Below are 27,056 nucleotides of genomic sequence, written 5' to 3'. Positions count from 1 at the left end.
CCTTAGATTACAATGTCAAAAGCATGACCTAAACTTTACATTGTTCAAGTTGTAAAAGTACATTTGTTTTATGTCTTAAAGATGTCTAGAGCTCCTTGGCTGTGTTTAAAATGTACTCAGATTGTGTTTAAAATGCTTCATCTAAACACTTAGGCTGTAGTGTAAACATATTTTATGTCAGCAAAATGTATGTCGCTCAGGGGTGTGAATATTCCACCCCCTGAGCAAGGTAAATTACACTGACATAAGCACTCATGAGCACAGTGCTACGTCAGTGGGAGAGGTGGTTTTATTATGCCTTGGTATCTGTATTATGTATTAGTACTGCTGCGCCTCTGTAGTGCTGTACGTATAGATATAGCCTTAAAGGCATGGCTTTCTAAGCTCTCTTCCCAACACTATATTGCGATATCTGTAGTTGACTTGCCCTGATTACTGTGCCGCAGCATATTAAGACCTTAATCTGTGTTCTCTGGTGGAACAAATGCTTTGTTTTTATCGGTATTGTTTATTTTTACAGCAGTTAAGAAGTTGATGTTGGCAGAAGAACAAACAGTAGAGGACATTTTTTTCAGACAAGCAGATGAACAAAATTTTTAGGCTGTTCTTTTCTATTTTATACATTTCAAAATCCTCTATAATAAGAAAATGGGAACCAGATTTTGGGGGAGAGGGGGAGTGGAGATGTACATTTTTGCCATGTTCGTTATCTCCTATTGAATTAAATATTCCAGCAGTAAAATGAAACCAGTTCTATATTTTAAGATAGTATCAATAGCTGTCTTACAAATTTGCAGATGTGTTCTTTCTCAGATGTTGGAGAAATCAGCCAGAATACATCCCACTCACTTAACGGTTTTCCAAAGGAGGGGACAGAGCATGGGTTGTACAATAACATCACATTTTTAAAGATAAGGCTCCTCTGCAGTTCGATTCCCTTCTGCCTGTCAAAGATAAAATACATTTTTTTAAAAGGGCACTGGATTCTGACTACACACAACTAATATTTCCTGTTTCATTCATTCTATGTCTGCAGTCAAGACCTCCAATTTTTTATTGGATGTTTCAAGGTTGATAGACCAGAGGTGAGCAAACTGCGGCCCATGGGCTGAATCCAGCCCCTCAGGGCTTTGGATCCGTCCCGCAGGATTGCCCACCCCTGTGATGCTGCAGGCCCTGCACCGGCACCACGTCCCTGGGCACCACCATTGCCCTTGCCTCCAGGCACCGCCCCTCGCAGCACCCATTGGCCGGAAATGGGGAACTGTGGCCAATGGGAGCTTCGGGGGAGGTACCTGGAGGTGCGGCAAGTGCAGCGCACGGAGCCCTGTGTCCCTCCCTTCCCCCAGGGGCCACGCAGGGACGTGGTTCCGGCCACTTCCTGGAGCAGCGATTTGTGGGGCTGGGGCAGGCAGGGAGCCTGCTCTGGCCCCAGTGCACGCTGCTGCCACCCCAGAGCCGCTTTAGGTAAGTGGTGTCGGGCTGGATCCCGAACCCCTCCTGCACCCCACCCCGCAACTCCCTGCCCTAAGCCCCCTGCCTGCGCCTTGCACCCCTTCTGCACCCCAACTCCCTGCCCTGAGCCCCCTGTTGCACCTTGCACCCCTACCCCCTGCCCTGAGCCCCCTCCTGCACTCCGCACCCCTCCTCTGCCCCAGTCCCTTGCCCTGAGCCCTCCTGCACTCCGCACTCCCTCCCGCACCCCAACACCTTGCCCCAGCCCTACATACAGTTTTCCCACCCAGGTGTGGCCCTCGGCCCAAAAAGTTTGCTCACCCCTGTGATAGACTAAAATGTGGTGGTATTTTCAGTCTTCATACTTTATTTATTTGTATTACTGTAGCACCTAGAAGCCCTAGTTATGGACCCATTGCAGTAGGAGCTGTACAAACAGAAGAAAACAGGGTACTTATTCACAAAAGTTGATACAGGATGGTGTCACTAACATGTATTGCAAGTGAGTCCCCTTGGCCTCCTGCGTGGATATACCCTAAGGTAGAGCAAGTATTGATATACCCTTCATTTTTTCTCATAAATCTGTCTCCTTAGCAGAAAATAAGTCCTGCTGGAGCCTGATAGAACCTCTGTCAGGAAGCACTGAATGGGCACGTTCCGGGCCTGCCCTGACTACGTTGCCTTCCCAGCCGTAGAAGTGTCAAACTCCAAACTCATGAGTTAGGCTCCAAAAATCATGAGATTGGGTTAAACTTTTTGAAATACATTTTGGGCTCTTTTTACATCCCTTCTGGGTTGTGACTCTCAGAGGGTGCTCTCATTTTACATTTTTTTTAAGCATTTCTTCTCTGCTGGAATGGATGGAAAGGTACTTTTTTTTTTTTTTTTTAATGGAAACTGAGGTTCTCACATATTTACTTGGCTCCAGAGGCTGGGGCTTTCAGAAACACCAACTGAGACTAGTGATAAAATTGCAAGAGTTGGCAACGCTGCAGCCCATGCTTGTCATTTCCTGGATGGTGCTAGTCCCTTACAGCTGCTTTGGCAGGGACTAGATTGGGGCAGCTTCACACCACACTACTTGTCTCCCTGGTGAACTTTATGCCATCGGCAATCTCCACCAGGGCTTACATCAGCATGTGCATTAGACAGCACAAACTCTGGTGAATCTAGCCAAGTGTATGGGTGAAATTCTAGGTGAAGTTTGATATTTTCTTCCAAAACATTTATTTTAAGGCAGCGCATCTTTATCTTTCTCTCAAGGCAGTGAAACTAAACAGACAGCCTAATTAAAATCCTTCAGTAGCATTCAGAAGGTGTATTGGTGAAGGCGGATTCGGGAAGAAAACAGATTTTAGCTTGTTTTCCAGTGAGTAAAAATACTTAGTGTGTCATTTAGACAGCCAGCAGAAAACTTTTTTTCCCCTCTTTCATTTTTGACACAGTGTAGCAATGTGTAGTTGCAATTCCCCAGATAGTCAGTGCCTTTTCCCACACTCATTCCCTCTGCAAAAAACAAGATACTTTACTATAAGTTTATTGCACACCCAAATGTGTACAATATCTTTAGTTAATAAAGGCATGCATTCACTACTGAGGAATCATTAAAACTAAAAGTTATATTGGTTAAATGCTGTGTTCTATGTATTTGACTTATTAGTATGTGTCTAAATTTTACAGAAAACTTTTCTAGTAATGCAGGCAAGAAAATTAGTTCTCCCAAAGCGATGTAGATATCACATTCACTGTTGTCTTAACTCTGTTTTTTTCAGGTTATAAACTTTGTACTAACAGAAAAAGAGGATTGGTTTAGTTAGCGGGTCAGACAGGCCCGGGGGCTAAATTTCAGCCATACGTTAGTGCATTTAATTGACACTGACTATTGTGTACGAGCCTCTCTTCCTTTTCCTCCTTCCCCAAAGCTGTAAACAAAATAAAAATGGGTATTCTGTTGGGTTATGCCATAACATCTGTCCTTTGCTAAGATGTTAAAGGGATTACTACAGTGCAAAAATTACTTTGTTATGGATCTATGGTACAAATCCTGACATTATGGCTTGCGGGGGGCTCCATGCAGGCCCTGGGGTCTGACCACACAACTGCTGGCAGGATCAGGGCCACATATTAGGCACTAATGTAATAGAAAAAAATTAGAAGTAGTATTTATGTGCTGAATTTGGAAACTAAATTGCAAACTTCCTTTGACATTCTGCACACAAAATTGAAAAGTGGAATTAATCATACAATACTGTGAAATAAGCACACTGATGTTTTTTTCTTTGTGTTTGTGTTTTGGAAACTACAAAAACTGAGTTGCTCTAGGGAATTTTATCAGAAAATTCCCACCAGAGTTATCACCTGTTCTATAGTTAGTTATATGTAATTTTGGTGACAAAATTGCTGGAGACTCTTGGTGCCTTATCAGTGGGAATGGTTTGTATTTCCTAATGTAGACAAAGCTTTATTGGGACATCTTGGTGGCTTCAGAGACATGCTAAGTTTTCCGCTGACGACAAGAGAATTTGATTGTTCACAGCACATTCTCCTAACCTAGTGTTTAGTGTGTAAATATTCTGGTCGCTCTGTTAGGGATTCTTTAATATTCTGTTGTAGCCAAAAATACAATATTTTCAGTAGTACTAGACAACAATTGGTATTCTGACAACTGTATTAATGAAAGACTGAAAGCATAGTGGTTCTAGCAAAACTGCAAAATTTATTAAAATGATTGTTTTCCAAAAATGATTAAAAGTAAGTCAATTGTGCTCTAGTAGTTGTACCTCTTCTCTCTTTTTTCTTTTTTTTTCCTAAGCAATCCCAAAAACCTGTATTAAGCAAATGCTCCAGATTTGAAAGAATCTTGTCCCCTCATTGGCCATTTTGGGTCAGGTGCCAGCGGGGTTACCTTAGCTTCTTAACCCTTTACAGGTGAAAGGATTTTGCCTCTGGCGAGGAGGGATTTTATAGCACTGTTTACAGAAAGGTGGTTACCCTTCCTTTTATATTTATGACGGCTACCATTTCCCTTTCTATATACCAACACAAAATATGTTGGTTTGAAGATTTTGGTGGGTAAATTGCAGAGATTTTGAAATTTAAAAAAATCTTCCAAATGTCCATTTAGTCAAGATGGAATTTTCAGGAACACACAGTAATTAGACTCTTCCTGTATCTCAAATTTCAACCTTTAAGAGAACACACACAATTGTCTGCATTTGATACTTAATATTCAAAGTTCTAGCTATGACAAAGAATATATCTTTTAATAAGATAATTAACAGGTAAAATTGACCTTTGTTATGCGTAACAAGCATGTAAAATAGAATTTGATCATAACTGTTTGTAGAGTGATTTCTACAAATACTGAAAAGTTGTTTGTCATTACTTAGTATTCTAGTCAGGAAGGGCGGATGAAATGGGTCCCCCAGATGCGTTCTGATGCACTTCCACATTTTTCACAAAACTATTTTCACTGGAGTGGGCTTATTGAATTCAGTGGAATGCAGAGGTGTCAATTCAGGAACATGGTCTAGTGGACAAAACACTGCTATTTATGTAATGTGGAGTCACATCTGGGTTCTGTTCCTGACTCTTCACTCTGTGACCTTTGGTGTGTCATTTTCACTATATTGTAAAACTGAGAAACATACCTACCTATTTATACACTTCACAGGAATGCTGTGAATCTTAATTCATCAGTATCTGTAAAATGCTCTCAGATCCCAGATGGAAGGTGATGCAAAAATGCAAAGCATATTACAGAAGAGGTTGCTTTGGGATAAGTGCATGATAATTTGTTTTTATTTTAGTAAATAATACAACATGTTCTCATTGAGTGTTGAAACTACTCTATTTTCTAAGCTTTCAAAAAAGTAGCTCCTGTATATCCATAGAGGGCATAAATCTGTGGTGCTAGGAGGGACCTGAAGAACAAAGTGGGATATGGAGCAAATGAGGGTGGAGAGAAGAAACGTTGTCTTGCTCTTCAGCAACTTAGCTATCAATTCTAAGTAAAACTTCTGTGCCTGTGCCTGGAAAACTCAGGTTCCCAGGAGGCACTGCTTGGAAGTTGTTTGGACTCCTGAGATGTAAGGGCTTCTGCTACCAGGAGCCCTGGCTACAGCTTATTCTTGGTACTCTCCATCACCTTCATTCTTCCCTGTGAAAGACCGGCTTTCTCATCTGTTCCCCGAGTACACCTTTTGGCCTCCCTCTATCCACTGAAAGCTGCTTCCCAATAATTTCTATCCCCTGTGATTGTGTTCTTCCTCTCTTCCCTCCCTCCTTTAACCCCCAATAGTTATCTACGTTTGGAAGTTACAGAGCCTTAGGACCTGTTTTTTTCGGAAGTGCTGAGTGCATTCAGCTCCCACTCATTTTAATTGGAGTTGTGTGGGGAGTTCAGTCCCTGTGAAAATCTGACTCTGAGACGTTCATCTCATCTATCAACCCTCATTCCTTCCTTCCCCCCACCCCCTTCTATCATGATTTGGGGCATGGAGGATTCACTTGTGAGTCCATATGTTTGTGAAATTCGAGAACTATTGCCTTTGTGACTTGCCCAGGCAAATCACAATCTCATGGTGTCCTGGACTTTGGCAGATGTAACTGAAATTTCTAAAACTTGGTGTTTTGAGACATACTGATAGAGAAATTCTTCAACACCTGTCTTGCCAAAAGCACCCGCGCTTGGTCCACATGTGGTTTGTCTGCACTACTACATAAGCCTGGGCTCAGACTCCAGTTTGAGCCCAATTCCACCCCCCCACACACACACATCTTTCTCTTGGGCCAGTAAATGCTCCCTAGGACCTGGCCAAGGGGAGGGGTCTAAGCCTAAGTCTCACTGGGACTTGGGTCCAAACACTGTCATTTTGTAGCGTGGATGCAGTTCTCAGTCAGGTCACCAGACTCATGCCCGCGAGTCTGCCAATATTATCCCACAATCCTGTGGGCCACAGTTTGTTGGCCTTTCTATCCCAGACTACCCAGTTGATGTCGAGGAAACAGAAGGAACCCTCCTGGTTCAAGTACAGCTGCTCAGTGTTTAACCCTTCCATTTTATTCTGACCACTGAACTGGAAGCAGATTGAACCGTTGTCTGCATTAGTTATGACCAGTGACAAGAAGTCCTTTGTGCTAGCGGGTCACGGGATCACAGTCAGATTGTGGTAAATTTCTGGTGTGAGACAAGCAAGACGTTCAGCTTCAGTAAGAATTCCAGAAATGACCATGTCTACCAAGAAATAGTGGAGAAGCTGGCAGTGTTGGGAATTCAATGAACTAGTGACCTGATTGCAAACTATGAACTATGATCTGACAATGAACTAGTGCAGAGCATTGATCCAATGGCTCAAGACCGACTATCATAAATTTAGGGAGGAGAACCACACTTCTGGGAGCTCCCCAGCATCCTGTCTCTTTTACGAGGACTTTGACTGGGTGCTTGGAACAGTGACTGGCACTGACCCCCCCCCCTCAGCAGTTCATGATAGCCTGATCAGTTGGGATGGTGGCCTTCTGACCCTTTAATCTAATAATTTAGATTCTGGAGGGGAGCCAGCAGCCACTGGCTCAGGCTAGCAAAGTGACACTGGTGCTCATGCCCCTGTGAATCCCACTTCGAAGGAAATTGGATCCAGCAGCTGAGGTGGGGAAGAACAACATCTGCTACATGTAGTTGGTGCTAATCCCTGTGTATCAGGAGGGGAGTCAGAGTAGCTGAGTGAGTGAATGAATTCGTCAGGGAAGTAAGGAGAGGAATGAGGAAACCTCATAGGGTAGGGCGTTTGCAGAAGAAATGGGAAAGGATGTGTCAGAGGAAAGTATGTGGGAAAAGTGGCATGGCACGGGAAGGGGATAACTAAATTTTGTCACTGGAAAGAAGGACGGAGTCTCTTTAAATTTGTGCTTTGGGATGGGTCTATGGAGCACTCTGGACCTGGTTTGTATAGCATTTTGAGATCGACTGATGAAGAATGCTCCATATGTGCTGGGTATTATTTATTAATTATAAATTATACATTAAATAAATGTAAGCCTAAATATCTGTTTCTGTGGAAATGAGTATTCCCATTTGCTTTTGCTTTTCAAACATAACAGTAATAGGGAAGATATTATTTTGGAAGAAAAATGTTGTAAACCTTGTTGGGAGGTAGATTCCCAGCTCATGCCTGTTTCACATGTCGGTAACTTGTCCAAAGTGCTAAATATATACTATATACTCTGACATCTGCTACACCAAATAAAACTGCATAGCAAATTATAAAAGTGAAAGCATGTGTGAAAATTAAACACCAAAATCTGAAGCATGAATAATTATTTTCTCCCCCTCACTCTTTTCCAAGATAATCTGAAAATCTAAGGGCCATTTGAGCCATTTACTTACCTTTGTGAGCAGTTCCTCACCTGGGTTTCCCCATTGACTCCAATGTCTGGTGAATAACTGTTTACCAATGTAAGGGATTCACAGTCTGGTCCTAAACTTGGGACATTTCATTTTCACAACAAGTCTTAGTAATAGTTTAATGTTCCAGCCTCAAAGTTTTTGATGATTTATCTCCCAGGGTAAAGTACCACTGTATATATTGGGCCAGAGAGTGCCATTCTTCTACTACTGAGTAATACTGTACTTGGTGAGTAGCATCATTGCTTTAAGAACTAAATGCAAAGGCCATTCAAGTCAAATGGTAGTAGGGTACTATTCAGTGAGAGTGGCAGAAGTTGGCTCATATTGTGGCTGTTAAGAATTCTATTTTAGAGAGTAACTTAAATTTCAGTAATATTCTTTCCAAAGTACAGTGCCACTTTATCTGCAATATCTGTGAAACAATTAACTTGTATTAGTTTTCACTTTGTTTTTTACTAAGCCTGAAGACTTGCAAATATAGTGCTTTCCGGAATGAAATTCATTTTTTACCCTTGAGTCATAGGAGACACTCTGTCCTAGAAACAGATAGACTAATACTGTATTCCATTTTAGCATAGAGCCACTCACTAACGGGGCTGTTTGGAATTAAATTTGGCGACTTGCCTGGATATATTCTGTTTTTAACAAGTACTGCTTTGTGCTTTAGCACCCTGTGCTCCCACCCCCAACTTTGTAACTGGAGGGAGGAACAGAGGGAGAGAAACAAAAAACAAAACAAAACAAAAAAGCAGCTGTTAGAAAGAAAATGGGGAGAGAGAGAATAAAAAGAGAGGGGAAAAAAAAAGAATTCTTCCACAGCAGCTGTTAAAGTTATTAAAAGAGGAAGGCATCATTTTAAATCAGGTTTCAGAGTAACAGCCGTGTTAGTCTGTATTCGCAAAAAGAAAAGGAGTACTTGTGGCACCTTAGAGACTAACCAGTTTATTTGAGCATGAGCTTTCGTGAGCTACAGCTCACTTCATCAGATACATACCGTGGAAACTGCAGCAGACTTTATATATACACAGAGAATATGAAACAATACCTCCTCCCACCCCACTGTCCTGCTGGTAATAGCTTATCTAAAGTAATCGGCAGGTTAGGCCATTTCCAGCACAAATCCAGGTTTTCTCACCCTCCACCCCCCCACACAAATTCACTCTCCTGCTGGTGATAGCCCATCCAAAGTGACAACTCTTTACACAATGTGCATGATAATGAAGTTAGGCCATTTCCTGCACAAATCCAGGTTCTCTCACTCCCTCACCCCCCTCCAAAAACCCACCCCCATACACACACAGACTCACTCTCCTGCTGGTAATAGCTCGTCCAAACTGACCACTCTCCAAGTTTAAATCCAAGTGAAACCAGAACATCTGGGAGGAGGGAGGAAAAAACAAGAGGAAATAGGCTACCTTGCAAGGTAGCCTATTTCCTCTTGTTTTTTCCTCCCTCCCCCCCCAGATGTTCTGGTTTCACTTGGATTTAAACTTGGAGAGTGGTCAGTTTGGACGAGCTATTACCAGCAGGAGAGTGAGTCTGTGTGTGTATGGGGGTGGGTTTTTGGAGGGGGGTGAGGGAGTGAGAGAACCTGGATTTGTGCAGGAAATGGCCTAACTTCATTATCATGCACATTGTGTAAAGAGTTGTCACTTTGGATGGGCTATCACCAGCAGGAGAGTGAATTTGTGTGGGGGGGTGGAGGGTGAGAAAACCTGGATTTGTGCTGGAAATGGCCTAACCTGCCGATTACTTTAGATAAGCTATTACCAGCAGGACAGTGGGGTGGGAGGAGGTATTGTTTCATATTCTCTGTGTATATATAAAGTCTGCTGCAGTTTCCACGGTATGTATCTGATGAAGTGAGCTGTAGCTCACGAAAGCTCATGCTCAAATAAACTGGTTAGTCTCTAAGGTGCCACAAGTACTCCTTTTCATTTTAAATCAGGTCACTCTTATTTAATATTGAGAAGGCTCTTGAATGTTTTTGATTATATTGTTAAATTAAATATAATAATTTTTAGGGTGTACAGCTACATTTCCAATAAAATCTTTGAACATTTGTTTACCAGGGAGCAGAGCCTGTGCTAAAACAACAGTTAAAACAAATTCAGATTTAGAATCCTGTATTTTAAAATTCATAAGTATGAATTCCAAAGTAACCTTTTTACTCTGTTTTGTGAGCAGAGGTATCTTGCAATGAGGAATGAAAGCTGCTTATTGATTTGGATTAAAAAAATCATAGCTTGACAAAGGACTTGGACAGAAACAAGAGTCATAGCATGTACCTTGAATGTATTTTTAATTTGATTTTCATATTCACAGCATTTAATTACTGTCAATTGTCCAAGGAAAAGTGCCAGGGATTATTTTTGTGAAAATATATGTTCATAGAATATCAAAGTAGCTGAAAGCAATAACATGTGAAGGAGAGCAATGCTGTGCCATTGGTAAGCTGTGTATAGTCAGCATGTTCTTGGTAAACCAATAGAAGAACATAAATTGTACTTTTAAAAAAAAATAGTTCACAGATGAAATGATGGATAACAAACTGGTACTGAGGCTGAATAGCATCACTGAAAAATGCTTGGCTGTTTGCCCAAAAGATGCTGATTTAAATCCATCCCTTGAACAGAATATGTGTAAGTCATCCTGATTAAGCGATCATAAAATACTAAAATTAATTGTCTTGAAATAGTTGCCCATTAGGCTGTAGATTTATATTGCCCATTAGTGATAGAATGGCACAGTGAAGGTTTTTTTAAAATATATAATTCTGTCTGCCATATAACTGATATGTAGGAAAATTGCAGGGCTGTGATCTCTTCTGTATATACTACTGAGAATATCCTACCAAGTGCGATCTTTTCAAGGTATAATTATGTGCAAGTAAAACACATTCTTTTGGATGATACTGTGCAGCTGGATCTAGTTCACAAAAGGGAGGATAAATGGGAATAACCACCTTTGGCTTTGTAAATATAATCTCACGGGTGTGCACAGATTTTGGGGAAACTTCACTCTATAACAGGAAAAAAAAATGAGCTGGCTCCATTTTAGTTTTTATACTAAAAATAACTTCCTGAGAATGAGGTAGAGCAGCCAGGAGTTCCATTCTTAATATTTATGTAGATAACCTTCAATACACACAGCAAAATTAAAATGTAACCACCATTAGTCAATATGGGCCTGGTCCCTGTGAGGTCCTGGTCCCTGAGCACCTCAAATTACACAAGGTTGGGTGCTGTCTTAGCTAAATGAGGTTTTGTTTAGTCAAAAGGGAAGATGACAAGGTAGAAATAAATTAAAATACATAAATACAATCGTTAAAATTGTTAAAAAGAAACAAAAGGGGGGAAAAAGAGGCTTTCCTCCACCTCCTTTGCAGTTTGAGTAAAGCAGCGGAGAGAACTTGCTTCAGTAGCCCAAATTGAAAATCTAGAGCTGTGGACTCATTATATATAGAACTATTGTACAATTATTTTAAATGTTGTTACCTTAAAAAAAGGGGAAGGGGGTCTGTTTCCAGTTTATATATCTAAGCTAATCCAGTTCAGAATGAAAATTTGTCTGAACTAGTCTGTAAGCTTCAAAATAGTTAGGTACAATCTTTAAAAGTGATCTTCCAACTTGTTTATAAACAACAATTCTTTTAAAAAAATCTGCAGTATTGAGAAGTGGGTGTATGGCCCAACTACTTATTTCACAGCAAAATCTATGCTAAGGGAACAATAAGGTTGCAAAGTGAAGCACCTTGAAATTAGAGGCAATAGGATATTTTCTGTCAGAGAACTATCCACAATGACTCCAAACTCTCTCTTTCTTGAGGGGTAACAGCGACATTAACTCCCAGCAAAGTACTTAATCATGTGAGTAAATCCCGCCAAACTAGGACTGACTTCAGTAGAACTACTTTTATCCTTAAAGTTACATATGCACTTTGCTGGATCTGGTGTAACTGTCCCAAAAGCATTTGGTTTGAGGCTGTTATGTGAAAATGGACAGTTTATTTGTAAGCAACACTAAATGACAGAAGAAATGAATGTTTTCAATGTTTCTGCAGCCGTGTCAGTCCCAGGATATTAGAGAGGCAAGGTGGATGAGGTAATATCTTTTATTGGATCAACTGCTGTTGGTGGAAAGGACACGCTTTCAAGCTTACACAGAGCTCTTCTACAGGTCCGGAAGGTGAAGAAGAGCTCTGTGAAACTTAAAAGCTTGTCCTGTTTACAGACAGAAGTTGGTCCAATAAAAGATATTACCTCACCCAGCTTGTGTCTCAGAAGAAATGAATGGCATTTTAGCCTGCTACTGTCCAAATTCCTTCTTTGACTGTGCTCATCCAGATGTGCCCACACTGTACTTTTGAGAGGAGAGCATATTGCTCTTCCAATCAGTATGCTGTCCCTGAAATGCAGAGTAGTATGTAACTAGTGTTCGGGGTGACTCGAAGGCTGATAAACCAAGAGTCTAATGTTCATTTTCTTCAAAGAGATGTGCTGGTCACTTGATGTACCCCAGATTTGTAATTGCAGATGAGATCAATAGTTTGTCCTTGGGGGAAGGGACATACAGCAGACATGCCACACAACTGTATTTTTAAAACTTATTTGGCTATTAAAAAATCAGAACCATCGCATGTTCTTGTCAGGCAGCCATTTTAGTTGTCCTTGGACAAGTCAAATTTTTATTACGTAATACCCTGATTGCCACAATAGTAGAAAAACTTTTACTGATATTTTTGTACATCTGAGTCTCTTCTAGAAATCTTCCTTGTGCTAAATCTAATTTTTTCAAAATCTATCACGGCACAGTTAATAATTTGAAAAGTAATAAATACAGTTCCTTTCACTGAGCTAGATTCTTGAAGAAAATCCTCGGTCCAACGCAAGGAAAACTGGCAGTAGGCTTGGATTTTCCCCCTTCTGCTCCATATTGGTATCACTCCAGTGGCTTCAGTGGAATTTTGCATTTCACATCAATGCATGCCAAGAGGTTCAAGTTTTGTTTATTTAATATTTGCAATTATAAATGTAAAGGACCAGATATCACTACTATCTTTTACATTTACCTTTCTGACCTAATGATGTTACACATATCAAGATCATCTTTTTGAAAAAACAAATCCTAGATGGGATTAGCACTCATCTGCAAGAAACACAAATGAAGAATCAACATGATAAAAATAGCTTTCTGTGCTGCAAAAATGGAAAGGACACTGACATATTTTACATTAATGAAAAGTGCAGTGTTGGACTTTCCTTCCTCTTTCTCCTGTTATCTTTAATTGGTCTCTTCAGCTGATTTTTCTAAAACTTACATGTGCTTCCTTCTGCTCTTGACCACCTGGCATGAACTATTTACCTACACTGTGCGGTTTGATTCTCCAGAAAACATTTTTTACTCGACTAGCAAAACCAAAAAAAGTGATGTTTCCAGCAGCCATGCAAAACTGATGCCAAAGTATTGTATGCAAAGGCGCTGAGAGGTATGGTGGAGGACAAGGGAGTAATTTCATGTTGTATAACATTGTTTGCCTGGGAAAGCAGAATTTGCTGCCTCCTGCATGCAATCTTTTTAGCTATAAATGCTTCCCATTTTTCCATCTTTTCTCTAGGACATGAATCCACATGGAAAAACCTGCAAATTCAGTCCTCCTAAAGCAGAGGCAACAGCACCTGATGATAGCACTTGGAAGATGTACAATTACAACGCTGCGTACCAGGATTTCTTTATAATATTTCTTAGTCTGAGTCAGTTGTTCTATTTAAATAATCTTCTTTTTCCCAGTGAAGCATTAACACACATTCTGCAACATTTTCTACTGTGTGTGTTGTAATTGGGTGTAATGCATTACTTTATACTGTACATTTTAGAAAAATTTCAGCTATTAAAATGAAAAATTAATGAACACTTTCTTCTCACATAAAAGAAAATGGCTACTACCCTGTGCTAAATTGTGAAGAGTGAATTTGTGTGGGGGGGTGGAGGGTGAGAAAACCTGGATTTGTGCTGGAAATGGCCTAACCTGTTGCTCACTTTAGATAAGCTATTACCAGCAGGACAGTGGGGTGGGAGGAGGTATTGTTTCATATTCTCTGTGTATATATAAAGTCTGCTGCAGTTTCCACGGTATGCATCTGATGAAGTGAGCTGTAGCTCACGAAAGCTCATGCTCAAATAAATTGGTTAGTCTCTAAGGTGCCACAAGGACTCCTTTTCTTTTTGTGCTAAATTGTGACACCCACAGAACTATGATGGGGGCAGTGCAGAGCCACACCACCTTGTGGTGAGTTTGAGCAGAGGATGTTATCTCAAGTACCACTGTATGTTCCAGAGAGTATAGGAGAGCCATCCCTTCAGGTGGTGCAGCACACTCCATTCTCTGCAGGAATGTGTGTGTTGAGGGTGGGCAGGTAGAGACGGTAATAATCAGTGTGAATAGAATTCAAGAATTCCTGGTTCTGTTCTTTAATCCGACATATCACATGGTTGCTGTTCGCCCCCAGTTTTTTCAATTTCATAAATGTGATTTTATTTATTTATTTATTGCAAAAAGTGACTTTGTGATTCTTTTTAAAAAAAAGCGAACAAACTTCCAGATATTGAGTAACACTTTGCCAGAAGTAATTTCAAATTATGTTCAAATTTTAAAAGAAATTGGTCCAAATTTGTGGAAGGTACTCACACTCTAAACCAAATATATTTTGCATGGATGGGGAGGATGGAAATTGCACTGTGAATATTTTGTCCAGCTCCAATTATGATTTAAAATGTTAAATTTTGTTTTTGTCTGCAGATGCCTACATTCATGTATAACTGTGCCCTTGATTAGAATACAGATTGTTTCTTTCGCACAAACTGAATTAGAAGTAGTTTATACAAACTAATTTTTACTACACCATCAAAGCGTGCATATTGTACTGTATTCTCTCCCTCAGATCCTAAAAAGAAAGTGTCATACCTGTGTTTAATTTGTTTTTAGTTCCCACTAAGTGTGCCAGGTGTGTTGTTCAAGCCTTTAGTTAGCAGAAGAATGAAATTGCTATCGCTGTTAACTAACTTTTATCCAGATGGTGTCTGTGTGTATCTTAATTGTAATATAGGTTAGTACATTACAAAGTTTGCTGTTGGGTAAGATGTTGTTTTTCACAATGGGAAATGGCTTTCATAGCAACTAAGTTTAAGGCTCGTAACCTATGTCTCTGCCTGTTGGTTGAGAATTGCCACACTAATTGCAGAGGGGTTAGTACGGCAGATATTTGTGGAGTATGTTAATATGCAAAAAGAAAAGGAGTACTTGTGGCACTTTAGAGACTAACCAATTTATAACCAATTTATTTGAGCATGAGCTTTCGTGAGCTACAGCTCATGCATCCGATGAAGTGAGCTGTAGCTCACGAAAGCTCATGCTCAAATAAATTGGTTAGTCTCTGAAGTGCCACAAGTACTCCTTTTCTTTTTGCGAATACAGACTAACACAGCTGTTACTCTGAAACCTATGTTAATCATAGAATCATAGAATCATAGAATATCAGGGTTGGAAGGGACCCCTGAAGGTCATCTAAGTCCAACCCCCTGCTCGAAGCAGGACCAATTCCCAGTTAAATCATCCCAGCCAGGGCTTTGTCAAGCCTGACCTTAAAAACTTCCAAGGAAGGAGATTCCACCACCTCCCTAGGCAACGCATTCCAGTGTTTCACCACCCTCTTAGTGAAAAAGTTTTTCCTAATATCCAATCTAAACCTCCCCCACTGCAACTTGAGACCATTACTCCTCGTTCTGTCATCTGCTACCATTGAGAACAGTCTAGAGCCATCCTCTTTGGAACCCCCTTTCAGGTAGTTGAAAGCAGCTATCAAATCCCCCCTCATTCTTCTCTTCTGCAGGCTAAACAATCCCAGCTCCCTCAGCCTCTCCTCATAAGTCATGTGTTCTAGACCCCTAATCATTTTTGTTGCCCTTCGCTGGACTCTCTCCAATTTCTCCACATCCTTCTTGTAGTGTGGGGCCCAAAACTGGACACAGTACTCCAGATGAGGCCTCACCAATGTCGAATAGAGGGGGACGATCACGTCCCTCGATCTGCTCGCTATGCCCCTACTTATACATCCCAAAATGCCATTGGCCTTCTTGGCAACAAGGGCACACTGCTGACTCATATCCAACTTCTCGTCCACTGTCACCCCTAGGTCCTTTTCCGCAGAACTGCTGCCTAGCCATTCGGTCCCTAGTCTGTAGCGGTGCATTGGATTCTTCCGTCCTAAGTGCAGGACCCTGCACTTATCCTTATTGAACCTAATATGGTGATTGCTTGTACAGCACTCAGCACAATTGGATTCCAGTCATGACTGTGTGTTTTGGGTGCCACCACAGTGCAAATAAAATTAATATTGAAACGTTTAAGGGGCATAATCGTAAATTATATTGCTTCCTCTGTGTGTGTGTGTGTGTGTGTGTGTATATATGTGTGTGTGTGTGTATGTGTATATATAGTATGCATGTAAGCAGAAAAGCATCTACCGTAGCAATCACTTTCTCCTAAACTAAAACACTGAATTTCCACACACGTGTTGAAGCAAACTTCTCTTTGTGCAATGCATTGTACTCGTGGCTGGAGTGTTTTCTTCTTTTCAAGTCAGACATACAGTATATAACTTGGAAGGAAAAATAAAATCCCTTTTTAAGGAATAAATAATAGCTGTTGTACTAGCACTGCCAATCTAACCTAGCAATTTAACTCCTGAGTTACTTGAGAAAGTTTTGTTTGACATTTTCAACGTCTGAAAGTTGACTTCAGTCTTTTCACTTGATGGCATTAACTACTGAACATTGTTAAAGGGAAACTTTACATGTTATGATCTGTCCAAGAAGTACAAATAAAGTTTTAAATTGGCATCTGGTGTCATCTGGAACATATTTACACGCATAATAGATGCTGAGTTACAACTGCATGAGATTACAGGAGTATGGAAGTGATGAGTCGTCCATTTGTCATTTTTTCCTTCAGGATTTACGTGTGGGTTCGTCATGGTCTCTTATAAGATGGATGACTCAGTAATGATTTATTAAAGAACTTTTCCTTTGGTTCTTCCATGTATTCGTACAGGGTTTTGTACTGGTAGTTTCGGAGCATCCACCATCCTTAACTCCGGCTGAATACTGGTAACTAATGAGGCACAGAGTATTTTTGGGGGATTCATAATTGGGTCTGAAGGGTTCATGCCAGAGGTACAGCTGTGTGTCAGTAACCTCAGAAACCTCATTGGACATTAATCCTGAGAAAATGCCTTGTATTAAGGTTGATATTGTCGTCATAAAATGAAAATGAAAAATCAGAGGCATAGGGATTTTATTTTAAACAGTTGATGCATTTTTAATTATATACAGCAATCAGTTAACTGTACATTAGCCAATCAGATTACTTGGTTCATCTCTCAATCTCTTGGAATTAATCTTTTTCCTGCTCATGGCTGAGATCTTCACATGTAGAAGAATTTGACTATGTACAGGTGTGAAACTAACTAACCCCTCCTTATTGCCCAAGCTAAGAGAAATTCACCAAGTAAAGTAACAAAATATAAATGAAGAAAAATACATTGGATTTTAAATAATTTCTCTGAATAATCCATGATATTTATTTTCATTATACATGCCATTAAAATTCTTTAATGTCTGGGACCAGGGAAGGTGCATGGGAGCTATGAATGCAACTCCACTCCTCACCACGTTATTCTTTGTTATATTCTTATTGTACAGAAGAAGCTGTGGTGGTCCAGGGCTGTACATTTTAACACCATGGGTCATCACCATATGCACAACATAGGAAATAGACTTCCACACCTTTACTTCCAGACACCGCCATCCTCTCTTCCTGAGGAGTTACGGGGCCAGGTCAGCTAGCCAGTAAGAGGGTAAATGGTATTGATAGGCAAATAGACAGACGCATAATATCCAGAATGTAGGGGGTAGTGATAGGCACGGAGGTTATTCATAAGGTCACCAGACTCTGCATTCTGCTCTCTGGTGTGTAAGTATACAACATACAATTCAACCCCCTTATGTTTGATAGATATTTTACATATGCCACACAACTGTATTAAAATCTGTGGTAAAGAGTTTATTTTTTAAAAAATGGGTGCCTAAAAATAGGAGCCTACACTGATATTTAAGCACTACCTTGACACTGAGTGTTCAGCACTCTTGAAAATCAGTTTAGGCACCCAAATATGGATTTAGGAGTGAAACTTTTAGGAACCCATTTTTAAAAATCTTTGTATGTCTCCACCCTTTTTGATTTTTTGTGCAATAGAGTGCTCATAAACACACATTTTCCAAGCAAACTCTGTTTGAAATTCTGAGTTTAAGGAGTTGTGGGATTAAGGGATTGATAGGAGATCTGAGCCGTTAGGATCACTGCTGCATGTCCATGTATGGACTTTCACTGGATGGAAAAACTAGAGGATGGTGGAAAGATCTGGTCAACTAATTAACTGTAAATGCCTTTAGGAGAGGTCTAGTGTATTTTAAACTATCTATTGCTGTGTGTGACAGCTTTGGGGATTTGTGGATGCCAGAAATCTGTGGATTGTAGCTGCTGTGTACTATCCTAAAGGACCAGGGTATCATTTATTTAAATGCAAAGTTATTTTTGTGAGATCCATTTTTAAGTGATTTTAACACAGAGAAGTTGTTTTTTCCACACTACTATGAGGAACTTTGTATTTGAGTGCATTTTGGAGACCTGTGCAGAATTAAACCAGCATGATCAAGAAACTTCTCATTGCAGTCAAATAGCATGATCTTATACAACCACCCTAAAGATGGCAAAGGTTATTTTAAATAATTTCATATGATTTCAAAGTATTGATCATTACGATTGTAAGGGTAATATTCTGAGTCATAACTCATCTTCCCTACCTTGAATGTACACATACAGAATGTAATTGGAGACTGAGATAAAAACTAATCAGCAAGGTAAGCGTCACTTCTTGTTCCCCTTCAGTCTTTGGAGTTAGCAGTGAATTTCAGTGGCCCCAGTGGTCAAAAACTATCATATCAACCTTTGAAATCTTTATTTCTATATCAAGCACTGAAAATAAAATAGCCAAGCAAGTAATGCTGACTTGTTAGAAGAATAATTGCTCTTTGTCACTGAGACCACTCTTTAGTTTTACCATCTCATGTCAGGCTTATAGAACATTCCTTAAAACAACGAGCTATTGTCAACTAGCACATAGCAAATGGTTACATGTCTGCTAGTGAAAGCACTCTGAAAGACCAAATGAAAATAAATTTAAGTCTTTGTAATATCAGATGAAACCTGCTGGATATACATTACACTTCAAAGACTGTCGTCCTTTGAATACCTTTAGACACACTGAGCAACAAATTCATACAACAAATGCAGTTTTAAAAGTACAGAACTCATTTTTCCCTCCTGTACTAGACTTAACTTACATTTCCTTAACCAACCATGTCCAGTTGCATGATGGATAAATGAATGAAAATAAACTATTGGGTAATCCACTACAGTGGGCTACTTGTTATGTTAATTTAATGGGTCTATGAAATGCTGATATTAATTGAGCCTACTAATTTAATTATAAGTTTAGTTTACACGAATTGGAGCCTGGGCTTGCTGTGGATGTGTACATCTTCAAAGTTACCACAACGAAGACTTGGATCGTGGTGATCCTTAAACAACAATTATCATGCAAACCAGAATGGACCAGCTCTGTGGCCAGGACAGTAGGAGATACACCAGTCTGGACTAATTTGAAAAATACTCTTTGCATATCTTACTGAACCTAAGAAGAAAATTGTCATTTGTCGATCAAAGATTTGTAAAAAGAGAGCAACATAAGTAAATGGAGAGGCAGTACTTGCTTCCTCAGGATCTCCAGCTTCTAAAAAGCAATTTCCAGCTAAGACTCCCAAGCAGTAACACTTACCCAATGTTCAAAGAGAGTTAAACATGCTAGTTATGAATCCTTTGTGACTTTCCTAAACAAACAAAGTTTAGCCAGAATCAGTAAAGGCCTTCAGAACGAAAAGTAATAAGACTTTTTAATGGGCACTCCTCTCATAGCTTGCTCCCCAAGTTTGAGCTAATATACTTTAAACCTTTGATGGAGAATGTCTTCCATACAAACTGTCTACAACAAACTTACCACCTCACTGTCCAAAACAGGGTGTCTGATGTTCAAACAATGCTTTATGCTTGTGCACTTACTTTGGTGACGTTTTTTTTGTAGCACCCTTTAATACGTAAAATTTTTGGGAGAGAGTCCGTTCATGTTGTTCTCTGAATACAGGACAAGGACCTGTTGCTTGTGGGAGTTCCATGTTTCCTGGTCCAGTGTAACAACACATCAAGATTGTCAGAATTCCCCCTCCCCCCCAGCTTTGTCATTGATTTACTGCTTCTGACTTTGGGCAAGTTGCTTGTCTCTGTTTCTATTTCCACAGCTGTAAAATGTAGATAAACAATACTTCCTTTAAAATGTATTTGAGATTTGTAGATGAAGAATCCTATGTGTGCGCATTATAAGATAACTAAAATACCATCATCTCTAGAGGTAAGGCACTGCATTGGGATTCAGGATATCTGAGTTCTGTTCCTAGCTCTGCCACAGATTTCATGTGGGGCTTCGCCCAAGTCATTTAATCTTTGTTACCTCCAATCCCCATGTGTAAAATGTGGATGGATAGCAATACTTTCTCCCTCTTCATCTGTGTTGTCTCTTTAGACCAGTGGTGGGCAACCTGCGGGCTGCACGTGACCCATTAGGGTAATCCACTGGCGGGCCGCGAGACAGTTTGTTTACATTGACTGTCCCCAGGCACGGCTGTCCGCATCTCCCAGTGCCAAGTTCACTGTTCCCAGCCAATGGGAGCTGTGGGCAGCCGTGCCTGCGACGGTCAATTTAAACAAACTGTCTCGTGGCCCGCCAGCGGATTACCCTGATGGGCTGCAGGTTGCCCATCACTGGTTTAGACTGTAAGCTCTTTTAGGGCAGGAACTGTATCTTGCTATGAGTGTGCAGTGCCTAGTGCAATAGGCCCTGGTCTAATTTGGGGCCTCTAGTTACTACTGCATTAAAAATAATAAATAAGGAAGAAGGTTTTTGTGGAGAAAGTATGTATTCTGGAAAGACAAAGTTACAAGAGACAAATATTCAATGTCCTGTTGACCATAAGGAGTAGTTGTAAAAGAAATAATCGGAGTGTAACTTAGTGTAGAATGCTTCACATGTAAGATGTTCCTCTGTTAATGTTTAGTGCTGGCATAACATAACAAAGTGCATCTCTGTGCAGTTGTTTGAGGACCCTGGTAGCTTAAAGAGGGGAGAAGGATGTAAGGAATAGTTTATAAAATAGAATAGCTTCTGTTGGTTTGTCCTGGCAGAGATGGACCTTTAGATCAGTTGCTAGAGCATTTGTAAGGGAATACTGAGGAATAATGAGGCTCTCATCTAACCCGTCTTCCCTTGGCTCATTCATGGTCCATTTTGGTCAATTTCAGTGTCCTAGGGTTTTAAAAATCATAAATTTCATGATTTCAGCTATTTAAATCTGAAATTTCAGGGAGTTGTAATTGTAGGGATCCTGACCCAAAAAGGAGTTGTGGGGGATTGCAAGTTTATTTTCGGGGGTGGGGGATTGCGGTACTGCTACCCTTACTTCTGTGCAGGTGGCGGGGGAGCCGCCTTCAGAGCGGGGCAGCTGGAGAGTGGCAGCTTTTTGCTCGGAGCCCAGCTCTGAAGGCAGAATCACCGCCAGCAGCAGCGCAGAAGTAAGGATGGCCTGGTATGGTATTGCCACCCTTACTTCTGCGCTGCTGCCTGCAGAGCGGGGCTCTCAGTCAGCAGCTGCCACTCTCTGGATGTCCAGCTCTGAAGGCCGCAGCGCAGAATTAAGATTGGCATGGTATGGTATTGTCACTCTTACTTCTGCACTGCTGCTTGTGGGATGCTGCCTTCAGGGCTTGGCGCCTAGCCAACAGCCGCTGCTCTCCAGCTGCCCAGCTTTGAAGGCAGCGCAGAAGTAAGGGTGGCAATACCATGTCCCCCCTAAAATAAACTTGTGACCCTCCTGCAACTCCCTTTTGGGTCAGGACCACCAATTTGAGGAACTCTGGTCTCCCCAGTGAAATCAGTAGAGTATAGGGTAAAAGCATACACAAGACCAGATTTCACAGTCCGTGACATGTTTTTCATGGCCATGAATTTGTTAGGGCCACACTAGGGAAATATTAACTAGGAATTGTGCTAGTTTAATGTTTAGGTGGCCTCTCCCAGTGCCTAGGAAATATTAATCGTACGTGGTACCCATCTCTTGTCCTTGCCTTGTGACTTGTCCGTTTAGTGATGAGTTTCAAACTGAATGAGAAATCACATGAGAAACAGTGGATAATGTATAAAAGAGCTTCCGCAGACTTCAGCACTGTTCTTCATTTTGGCTCTTTTGGGCAAGTGTTGGCCTGGACTTGCTGGAGGCCCTAATTCCACCTTCAATTTCTCTTTTCAGTTTAACATAGTTGGAATATATACCTGACTGCTTGTTTAATTAGGTTTGTGGTGGCCCCTACTGGTGCACCTGTGCAAAGAAAGAAATAATCACAGGATCCATGATTTGAGACTGCCCTTTTGAAAACTAAGGTCTAGAACATTATTTTGTCTTTTTAAAAAAACAACAACCCTGAGTTTGTTGTTAAGATTTAGTCTCCAAAATCTGCATTCTCTCTCCTTCCCTCCCTCCCCCACAATAACTATTTTAGATCAGGATTTCTAATTAAAAGTAAAGGGTATGTTTTTTTCCAAATGAACACACTGTTCTTTTGTTTAACAAGGTTCTACTTGGCAGGGGGTAAGGGTGGGACCGTAAAATGTTTTGTAGCCTTAAAATTAAATGTGGTTTTCTCCAGTTGCATACCACATGTGATTGAAAGCGTGTATGGGGATGTACAGTACGTTATAAGTGAAATATGCTGCTTCTGGAAGTTCACAAGGCTCCATTGTAAAACCAGAAGCAGCTCAAATTGTCTCTTGTTCTATACTTTAGTTTGGCCGTGGGATGCTAATTCATTGTGTGTTGTGATTGGTGTGCTTCCCCGCCCCGTTGTTTGTTTCCTCTCATGAGTACAGAGATGCTTTTTCTGGTATCTACAGTCTCTTTTTAACCTCTTACTGCAGTCCCTGAAAAAATAAAAAAAAATTAGTTGAACAACCTTGTGACTGTCTTGAGTTACACAAAGTTGATAGACCTCTACAGCTGTTAATAATCCTCATTTTTTCAGCTGAGAGTCACATGTCGGGCTGCCTTTTGTGGCCCCAAGTTCAGATGTAACTTTTAAAATGGTGCAGGCATTAATTTTCCATATTATTTATGGCTCTCCTCTCTCACAAAAGACCTCCCCAATTGCTGCTTGTGATCTCCTGGCACTAGAGGTGTAGGACACTAAGAAGCAGCACTAGCCAGTTAGTAGTTTCCATCTCAATTTGTTATCCTCAACCATTTGTGCAGCTGAAAAAATTGTTTTGAGACACAGAAATAGGATTTTGTTTTATTTTAGGCTTTTGTGGGGGAGGGCTTAAACATGGTCTGACATCAACAAGATGAAATTCAATAAAGACAAGTTCAAAGTACTACATGAAGGAATTAAAAATCAAATGCACAAATAAAAATGGGGAAAACTGGCTGGGCAGTAGTACTGCTGAAAAGGATTTGGGGTTTATAGTGGATCAGAAGTTGAATATTAATAGTCAGTGTGATTCAGTTGTGAAAAAGGCTAATATCATTCTGGGGTTTATTACCAGGAGTGTTGTATGTGAGACTCGGCACCAGTGTACGTGGCACTGGTGAGTCCTCACCTGAAGTACTCTGTCCAATTTTGAGCATCACACTTTAGGAAAGTCATGGACAAAGTGGAGTGTCAAGAGGAGATAAAAGGTTTAGAAAATCTGACCTATGAGGAAAGATTAAAACTGGGCATGTTTAGTCTTGAGAAAAAGAAGACTGAGGGATGACCTGATAAGTCTTTTTAAATATGTTAAGGACTGTTATAAAGAAGATGGTGATAAATTGTTCTCCATGTCCACTGAAGGTAGGCTTAATCTACAGCAGAGGAGACTTTGGTCAGATAGCAGAAAAAAGCTTCTAAGTATAAGGATAGTAAATACTGAAATAAGTTATCAAGGGAGAGGTTTTTAAGCACGGGTTAGACAAATACCTGTCAGGGATGGTCTAGATATACTTGTTCCTGCCTCAGCACAGGAGGATGGACTAAATGACTTCTCAAGGTCCATGACAGCCTACATTTCTGTGATTCCAAGATAGGGCACAGATTTCTGTGTAATTGCTCTTAGCAAGCAAATAAAGAGCAATGTGTTGACAGGTTGTGTATACCAAGTTGAAGATTAAGTGCATGGTTGTTTCTACCATCTAAACCACTGCATCAGTTACATAGTACTTACTTTTAGATCCCAAATGTAATTTCTTGAATTATAAAATGCCTGTGTTTTTGTTTTCACAGTTATGTGCAGATTTAGATGTGGTTACCATAGTTTTTAAGCTTACTTCTGCATATTTAATTGGTTATAAGAAAAGGAGTACTTGTGGCACCTTAGAGACTAACCAATTTATTTGAGCATGAGCTTTCGTGAGCTAGAAAGCTCATGCTCAAATAAATTGGTTAGTCTCTAAGGTGCCACAAGTCCTCCTTTTCTTTTTGCGAATACAGACTAACACGGCTGTTACTCTGAAACCTGTCATTAGTTGGTTATGTGACTTGTTCAGTAGCAAATATGGCCAGGGTGGGTAAAAATCGATAATTAAAATGTTTTTTATTTAAATTGGGTTTATTTTAAAAAAAACAATTTAAAATTGGATTTTAAATTGATAGCCTATGTTAAGGCCTAAACTTACTGTGATCTATTAAAATAATTTATATTACTTGTTTGCTGCCAAGTTTTAAAGAGAATCAAATCACTGAAGTCACTGCTTAAGCACCTGGAACCTGAGTATGTTGAAGTGCTAAACAAGCTTTTGACAGCAGAAGCCTCTTCTGCAGGTATAGAAAGAATATTTTCTTTATTTCAGTTTATTCAACTTGTTCTGTTCAATGATTAATTCATGAAAATTCAAGAAACTGATTGGGAGTTGGAAAAGTAGGAAAAAGTGAAAGGGTGAGATCTAGGGTGATGATGGGACCAGAAATTATCAGTTCAGTTCATTAACTACGCTGTACTGTTTGATAAATCAATTAGTTTTAAATGCAGAACATGTTTTGATAAACTTTTTTTTATGAAGCAAGCACTTTTAAAGGTAGTTTCATTTAATAAAAAAATTGAAATGCTGTTTTTGAGTATTTTTAATTGAATTTGAATTTCCGTCCAAATGGAACATGACCCAAATTACAAGTAAAAGATGAATCATCATCTAGAAAATACAAAATGCATCATTCACAATTTTCCAACATAACATTTATTCAGATGCATAATTTTTTATTAAGCTAAGCTTAAATACTGTGACCAGATAGAACGTATTGTCCTGGTTAGCAAAAACTACCACCAAATGTAAAGGCTATATTTAGTTGTAAATCAACATGTTTTAATGGATACCAACTAATGAGAATCAACCTTCCTTAAGAAAAATAACTAAAAAGTACAAATGCAAAACATGATTAAAATTGATTTTTCAATCAAGTTTTCCTGCTTGCTGATTTAAATCATGATTAAGTCACTTTGATTTAAATCAGTTCACCCCGATTGCACACTGTGTTGCCAAGTATCACAATTTTATCGTGGATCTAGTGGTAACTCATGTTTTATCTCGTGAGTTCAAGTGATTCCTAGATTCCTGTTGCTTGGACAAGCTTGGGGCTAAAAATGATCACTAAAGTAAGATAATTAAGAATAGTTTGTGTATTTCACGGTTTGTGCTTCTTTTTGTATGTGCATGTTCCACTACAAATGCTGTGTAATGTGGGAAGAGAACTTGAGTTCAGAAGGAATGGTAATAAATATGCTGGGCCAAAACAATACTGTAAGTGGAGTGAAAACGCTGTTGTTCCCTGTGATGTAAACACATTAGTTCATAGCTGGGAAAGGGAGGGGGCCCCCATGTTCTGATTCCAGGTGCCTCCTTGCTATAAAAGGAGTCTCAATCTTATGTGTAGGGCAACAATAGAATTTCTTTTGGTTCTCCTTCTTGTAGTGGCCACAGATAAGTAGTCTAGCTATCACTTATTATTCTTACTGCAGTAACTACATTAAAACAATGTCAAAAAAGGGGTTAGACTTATATTAACCCTTTATACTACAAGAAAGTGTAAGTTTCGTAGCTACTTTGGCCACAGCGAAGGACATTTATGCTTTCTGTCTGCTCTCTCTGAGAGGCTACGCCTCATATAATACTTCAGTGTCTGTGAGTTTTAGAGCTAAGAATGTAGAAGTGGCTTAAGGGGACAGTATTTTAATTGCCAGATATTAGCTCAGTGAGAAACCATGTGACCAGTTTAACTACTGAGTTGTATTTTAAGTGCTTCCAAGTGCATCTAGAGGCTGCTTTTCTGACAGTGGGATGAGAGAACAGTGCAATGGTCATAGTTGTAATAGAGAAAAATGACACGTACTCTGTCAAAAATATACTCACTGATTAGAGTTTCATACCTGCTGATAAGCCCTGCTGCAGCATGATACAGCTTACCACACTGCTCTGTATTATATATTCAATATATAGTAGATGTGTCATTGGAATGTGATCATTTTGTTTGGTTTTAGCTTAAATTTTAGTCCAGTGTCTTAAGTTGTTTGTGGTATAGGAAAATAATGTTTTAATTTAGTGACGCTATGATTGTGCCAAGAAAAATGTACTTCTCTCTATCTCTGAAAATATTTTACTGTTTACATGTGTAGGAAAACAATTGAAACTATTGTTATTGCTGAATGTCCAAAATAATCAAGGTTAAAAGGGGCATGCAACAGACTAGTACAGTACTTTACTAGTTTTGATTTTGCAAGCCATAATGTGCTTACCTGTAGGCCCTGATCCTTTAAAGAATTACACACCTGCTTAATTTTCCATGTTGTGAGTTCTGTTGACTTCAGTGGAACTACTCTGTGTGGAAAGTTAATCACATGTTTTAGTGTTGAAAGGATCTGGGCCTTATACTGGTTATTTAAGAAGG

General features: G+C 39.9%; 1 long non-coding RNA gene across 1 annotated transcript; it reads left to right on the top strand.

The window, feature by feature from the left end:
* Positions 1-1,334: 1,334 nt before the first annotated feature.
* LOC144264309 (uncharacterized) lies at positions 1,335-13,815 on the top strand. The gene is made up of 2 exons (XR_013346023.1): positions 1,335-1,467; positions 13,482-13,815. It is a non-coding gene; the product is annotated as an uncharacterized LOC144264309 (long non-coding RNA).
* The last annotated feature ends 13,241 nt before the right edge of the window (positions 13,816-27,056 follow it).

Source organism: Eretmochelys imbricata, chromosome 1 (genome assembly GCF_965152235.1).
Source record: "Eretmochelys imbricata isolate rEreImb1 chromosome 1, rEreImb1.hap1, whole genome shotgun sequence".
Classification (NCBI taxonomy): Eukaryota; Metazoa; Chordata; order Testudines; family Cheloniidae; genus Eretmochelys; species Eretmochelys imbricata.
This window is presented reverse-complemented; position numbering and strand designations above follow the sequence as displayed.